Source organism: Chlorocebus sabaeus, chromosome 21, assembly GCF_047675955.1.
Source record: "Chlorocebus sabaeus isolate Y175 chromosome 21, mChlSab1.0.hap1, whole genome shotgun sequence".
In the NCBI taxonomy this organism is placed as follows: Eukaryota; Metazoa; Chordata; class Mammalia; order Primates; family Cercopithecidae; genus Chlorocebus; species Chlorocebus sabaeus.
The window spans coordinates 3,261,333-3,268,539 of record NC_132924.1 but is presented as its reverse complement, the minus strand read 5'-3'; the positions used below and the strand labels follow the sequence as shown (position 1 = coordinate 3,268,539).

The following is a 7,207-nucleotide window of genomic DNA, read 5'->3' as shown; positions in this document are numbered from 1 at the left end:
AGTAGAATGATGATTGCCTGGGGCTGGGAGTGGAGGAGATGTTGGTCAGAAAAAATGGGTCTGATTTTGTGAAGAGACAAAGACTGAGCGGTTGTGGCTACATTGCCGACCTCAAGCAGCAGTCGGCTTCTCCTCGTAGAACCTGGGAGTAGGAGACTCAGAATTGAATCTCTTCTCCTTCCTTCCTCCTGTTTTTGGCTTTGTGGAAACCTTATCAAACACAATGGCCAGCAATGTTACCAACAGAACAGATCCTCGCTCCATGAACTCCCATGTGTTCATTGGAAATCTCAACACTTTTGTGGTCAAGATGTCCGATGTGGAGGCAGTCTTTTCGACAAACAGCAAAATTGTGGGTTGCACTGTTCATAAGGGCTTTGCCTTCGTTCAATAGGTAAATGAGAGAAATGCCCCGGCTGCTATAGAAGAGAGAAGGGCGTAATAATTGCTGGCCAGGTTTTACATATTAACCTGGCTGCAGAGCCAAAAGTGAACAGAGGAAAAGCAGGTGTGAAATGATCTGCAGCGAAGATGTATGGGTCAGTAACAGAACACCCTTCTCCATCGCCTCTATTCAGCTCCTTTTGACTTGGACTGTGACTTTCAGTGGGATTATTTTGAAAGGATGTACAATTACCCAGCACATTTTCCTCCTTCTCCTCCTATTGCTCAGCCTGTAGTGCCCTTGAAACATCAGCGTGTATCAGAAAACACCTCATGAAGGGGCAAAAGTGGCTTCAATTCTAAGAGTGGACAGCAGGGATCTTCCAAGTCTGGAAAGTTGTAAAGAGATGACCTTTAGGCCATTAAGAAGGAACTGACCCAGATAAAAAGTGGATTCACTCCTGGAAAACCTGGAAAAATGTAAAAGAGCAGACAAGCAGTAGAGATGAAGAATGATAAGTGAGAAGAGGAACAGAGCAGGAGCTCAGTGAAGAAAAATGAGATTAATGTGAAGTCTGAGGGGGGCGCAGATGACTCTGCTGAGGAGGGGGATCTACTGGATGATGATAATGAAGATGGGGAATGGCCAACTGGGGTTGACCAAGGATGATTAAAAAGAGGCTGAGGAAGTAGAGGATGACAGTCAGTGCCAACAGCAAAAATGACTCTTAAGCACATAGTGGGGGTTAGAAATCTTATCCCAATATTTGTTTACCTACGTGCTTCTCTAAGATCAAATTTTTTACCAGATCTCCTCTAGTATCTTCAGCACATGCTCACTGTCCTTGTCCTTCCCATGTTAATTCATATTGCCCTGCACCTAAGTCCCACTTTCACCTCCTTTGACACTCCTAGTAGTTTTGTTAAGTCTTACCCCATAATTTTTGCTTTTAATTTTGAAACCTCTTTATGACTTAACAATAAAAAGGATGTATTTTTGTTTGTTTGTTTTCCTGAGATGGAGTCTTGCTCTGTTGCCCAGGCTGGAGTGCAGTGGTGCAATCTCGCCTCACTGCAACTTCTACCTCCCAGGTTAAGCAATTCTCCTGCCTCAGCCTCCGGAGTAGCTAGGATTGCAAGCACGCGTCACCATGCCTGGCTAATTTTATTTTGTTAATTTTAGTAGAGACAGCGTTTCAACATGTTGGCCAGGCTGGTCTTGAACTCCTGACCTCGTGATCCCCCTGCCTCAGCCTCCCAAAGCGCTTGGACTACAGGCATGAGCCACTGTGCCCGGCCGGATGCATGGTTTTTATCAACTGTCTCCAAAATTATCTTGTTATGCAGAAAGTTTTTTTCATTCATACATAATTTCAGTAGTTGCTTCCCTAACTGCAAAAGCAATCTCATTTAGTTGCGTAGCTGCTAAAAGCAGCTTTGAGTTAGAAGTATGTGCGCTACACCCCCACATAAGTGTGATTTGTGGGGCAGTTCAACACAAATATAACAATGTGTTTTTGTGAATGAGTTGGCATGTTAAATGCATCCTCTAGAAAAATAGTGTTATAGTCTTAAGATTTGCTTTTTAAGGTTGATACTGTGGGTTATTTTTGTGAGTAGCCTGATGTTTGGGACCTGTTTTTCTCAAAATAAACAAGTTCTTACTAAACCAGAAATTTGGAGGAAAAAAAGCAATGTTTTCCCTACATTTCCTACCTTAACAAATAAGTTATTCTCCTCTCAGTTTTGATTCACCAGGGGATTGAATCATATCCTGAAGAATCAAAACCGAATAATGTATCTGTTAAGGCAATGCAGGTTGTACACTAAAATTTCAGATGCTTAGAATAATATATTTTTTGCTCACATCACCATCGTCTGTGAGCCTTTTTTTTTTTCTTTTGAGATGGGGTCTCGCTTTGTTGCCCAGACTGGAGTGCAGTGGCACTAGATCTAGTTGAATCTGCTCAACCTGTTTATCAGTGTCAGGTGCCAGATTCCAATTCACTCTCGGTGTGCCTGTATGACTATCAGTGCGCCTGTATGACTCTTCTTTCCATAGTCTTTGAATTAAATTATTACTTATTTGAATGTTATATAATACAGCTCATACATTTCAAATGAAACCACCAGGTAAAATGAGTTGTGGCTTAGTATAAAGAAGCTGTTAGCAACTCAGTATTACATATACAGACGGATGCGGCTCAACAAGAATTTAGACAAAAATAATGAACTATAATATGTTGCCATGATTTAGTCTCTAATGAGCTTATAAATAAATCCAGACTTCAGCACATACATACAGTTTTGTTCAGTACCTCTAAAGGTGGTATATCAAGAATTCTTATGCTACGGAGAAAACAGATTCTGCCAATACCTGAGAAATCAACTGGAAGGTTTTTTTTTTTTTTTTTTGAGGAGGAGTTTCACTTGTCGCTCAGGTTGGAGTGTAATGGCACGATCTTGGCTCACTGTAACCTCTGCTTCCCGGGGTTCAAGCGATTCTCCTGCCTCAACCACCTAAGTAGCTGGGATTACAGGCGTGTGCTACCACACCCAGCTAATTTTTGTATTTTTAGTAGAGATGGGGTTTCACCATGTTGGTCAGGCTGCTCTCAAACTCCTAACCTCAGGCGATCCTCCCACCTTGCCTCAAAAAGTGCTGGGAGTACAGGGGTGAGCCACCACACCTGGTCATCTGTGAGTTTTTTGTCTGCTTAAGAAGCCTTAATCTTTCAAGGATTGTATCTTCTTTCATTTTCTATCTGCATCTTCCTTCTTCTTTAGCCAATGGATGAAAACAATGTGTCAGAGAAGACACATTTGCTTCTTATCCACACATCACTTCCACTCATTACTAGTCAATATGGGTAGAGCTGAGAATAGCAGTATCCTGGCAGGACAGCCACTTCCTAGCAATAAAAACACACTAAAAAAATCATAAATCTTCTTTAAAAAGCTAACATATTTTAAACAAAATAAGTATATGCCTCAATAATAAAGTGCTTGTGGTAAAATATTACTTTTGTTGATCTCTATTGAGCTCGGGTAATATTTGACCAAAAGATAGCAAATATACAGCAGAAAAACATTATTTTAAATAAGAATGTTGTGAAGTTATTCTGTCAATACTATTATGACCTCATACTAATAGTCTCATCTATAGTTGTGCAACATCAAATGCTACTTTTTATTAAAAGTTGTATTTTATATAAGTATTTCATTTATATCACCCTCTTTCACTATTTCAATGTCTTCTTCCGTTTCTATCAGTAGAAAACAGGCCAGCTGGTGTCAGGAAAGAACATGCTGCTATCGCTGTTTTAACGATGACGATGAAGAGCACTTGTTTGGGTGGTATTCAAGTGCCAAACACTGTTATTTGGCTTAAAGTACTGGTTTTCCATTTTTCCCTAAATTTATTAATATACAATTTTTTAGCTAAGAAGATTTTATCTCATTCATGTTTTATGGAATTTGGTTTATGTTTAACTTTCTGATTTATCTGGAATGTGAAAATTTTCCATGAATCCAAATTGAGTACTAAAAACAATCTTTTACTAAAAGCCTTTGAGGCAAAGATTCATACTTTTTTTGTAATATGGAAGAAATGTGTTAACCATGTACACAGTAATCACTCTGAATACAGCACTCAGTGCCCAGTATTCACCCTGAGTCACTCAGAAAAAATTGGTATCTCTGCAAAGACACAGAAAAAGGTGCCAAAAGGACGTGCACCACATTGCACATAAATGCTTTTCACATGCACCTATTAGGGTCTTAATTTAATGGGCTGTTATTTGCATGTCCAGATGCTTCCTGAATCTAGTCATACAATTTTTTGGCAGCTAATGGCATCTTTTACCCATTAGTTTTATATAATTATTTGTCTGGCTGGAAAATAAATTTTTTGTCAGTTTACTCTAAATTGAGAGACTAGATTTGCAATCTTCAATCTTTCAGTGTTAAGGTAAATCAGAGAAGAGCAATGTGTTATGTAGCATGCATTTTTCTGCCCATCAAAATTCTTGTATTGCCTTGGAAACCCGAGGGAGCCATCTAAATTACACTCCCTTTGAATCCTTTAGCCAGAATTTTAGATTTTAAAAGGTCAAGAACATAATGATGGAGTAAAGCGAAAATCATGTCTTTGCTCCGTGTTAGTAATCAGGCCATTTCAAAAAGCATAGCAATTATGCCAACCCATTGAAAAAATGTGGTTTTGATGAATTTTATTCTACTTCCAATGTTTCATCCAATTGTTACTTTTATCATGTTAAACTAAGAAAAACTATATACATAACTCCATGCATTCTAGACATAATCATATTGTGTTTAAAGTACAATATTGTATTACAGTATAGTAAAATCCTGTAATTAGATATCAATTATTAATAAATTTATTATGTCTTCAAGGTATTTCAATTGTACAAATAATTAGGTATGCTTTTTCATAATAAGTTCAATTCTAGGAGGGTACACACTAGTCTCCATGGTATGCTTGTAATGAGTAGTGTAAAACTGGGCTACCAGAATGGTGCAGACATGCTGATTTAATTATAGTAAGAATGAGATCCCTTGTTGGTAGACTATTGATGTTCCAGAGGCTGATCATTCACTACGGCTTACTAAATGTCATTCCATAGTGCCAGTGAGCTCTTTCATCCAGGTTGTTTCTTCCTCCCATTGATGTAATCATGTGTTGTCTTCTCTGTTTATCTTAGGTTATCTCAGATGAGAGGTGATTTTTTTTTTTTTTTTTTTTTTGCATAAATTAGACTCCTTTTTTTTCCCCTCTGCCATGAGATCCTCCTGTCCTCCCTACTGGAAGCACCATGTGGGAGGCAGGAATGATACCAATATACAAATATATTTCCTGCCGTACAGCTACCATAAGCAGCTTACAGCATGGCCCAGCTAGAAATCACTTACTTCCAGGTCAGCTGAAGTGTTTTTCTATTATGTATCCCTTTCTCTTAAAAGCATCTCTGATTCAGTTTAGCCCAATCATGATAATCTCCCTTTTGATGGCCACAAAGGCAACACATTAGTGACCTAATTTTATGAGTAATTTCACACCACAGTGACAGTTTTACACTCAAGAGGAAAGGATTACACGGCAGGTGTGAAACAGACTGGGAATCTTGAGGATCATCTTAGAATTTTGCCCATCCACCTGAATAGACTTTTAAAGTAGTCTTTTAGTTTTTTTTTTTTTTTTTTTTTGAGACAGAGTGTCGCTCTGTGGCCCAGGCTGGAGTGCAGTGGCACGGAGTAATCTCAGCTCACTGCAAGCTCCGCCTCCCGGGTTCACGCCATTCTCCTGCCTCAGCCTCCCAAGTAGCTGGGACTACAGGCGCCCGCCACCACACCTGGCTAATTTTTCGTATTTTTAGTAGAGACGGGCTTTCACCATGTTAGCCAGGATGGTTTTGATCTCCTGACCTCATGATCCACCCACCTCAGCCTCCCAAAGTGCTAGGATTACAGGTGTGAGCCACCGCACCCGACCTAGTCTTTCAGTTTCTTTTGTTATCTAAGTAAACACAGATAATACCTGTAAACCACAATTAATTACTTTCCAATTTTATTCACGACAAATATTAACTAATTTTTTTCTGGCTTAAATTATTTCTTTTTAATGTACTATTTTATACATTCATGCACAGATGTAACAATGAAAATGTATCCAATTGTTCAATTTCTAAAAATTTTGTATTTAAAATGAGTGTTTAAAATAGTTACTTTCTGTTTGAAGTTTTTTATTGTTGTACTCAAGAGTGTTATCTCTGTAGACAAAGTTGCCTGTGGTTTAATATTGGCTCTGCTATTGTGAGCAAGTCATTTCTCTCAGTGGCTCTGCTTCTTCCTCTGGTAAAATGAGGGTAAATAATGATATCTATGTTATTAAGTTACTGTGAGAATTAAACTTATTAACACATAAATAGTGTTATGGTCAGTACTCAGTAGAAATTAGCTAATTTTAATAATATATGCTGAATTACATTAATACATGCTTTAACACAGAAATATTTTTCCAGAAGACATGACTTTTTCAATCAATAGACAAATATATATCTATATTATTTTAAAAATGTGGTATCAACAATGAAATACTATTCAGCATTAAGAAAGGGTAAATCCCATTATTTGAAACAAGATAGATAAATTTAGAAGACACTATGATAGATGAAATAAGCCAGACACAGAAAGAGAAATACTGCATAATCTCGTTTATATGTAGAATTTAATAAAGTTTTACTCAAAAAAGTAGAAAGTGGAGTAATGGTTACCAGAGCCTGGGGGTGGTTGGAAGGAAACAGAGAGTTGTTCATCAAAGGGTACAAAGTTTCAAATAGGGTAAATAGGTTTTGAGATCGATTGCACAGGAGAGTGACTATAGTAAACAACAATATATTGTGTATTTCAAAAGAACTAGGAGTACATTTCAAATGTCTCACCACAAAGGATAGGTAAGCGAGGTGATAGATATGTTATTCAACTCAACTTAATTATTCCTTTTTTTGTTTTTTTCTGAAATGGAGTTTCACTCTTGTCACCCAGGCTGGAGTGCAATGGCACGATCTCGGCTCACCACAACCTCTGTCTCCCGGGTTCAAGTGGTTCTCCTGCCTCAGCCTCCTGAATAGCTGGGATTTACAGGCGTGAGCCATCCATATTATATGCGTATATTAAAACATCACATTGTACCCCATAAATGTATACAACTCTGATTTGCCATTTAAAAATACTATTAATACTTTTCTTAGAAAAAAGAGACATAAACTGTAAGAATTTGGGCCAGAGAAAAAAGTGTTTTTTC

The 7,207-nt window shown here is 38.0% G+C and overlaps 1 pseudogene; it reads left to right on the top strand.

Moving 5' to 3' along the window:
* Positions 1 to 211: 211 nt before the first annotated feature.
* LOC103226017 (heterogeneous nuclear ribonucleoproteins C1/C2 pseudogene) lies at positions 212 to 1,116 on the top strand (annotated as a pseudogene).
* Positions 1,117 to 7,207: the final 6,091 nt, after the last annotated feature.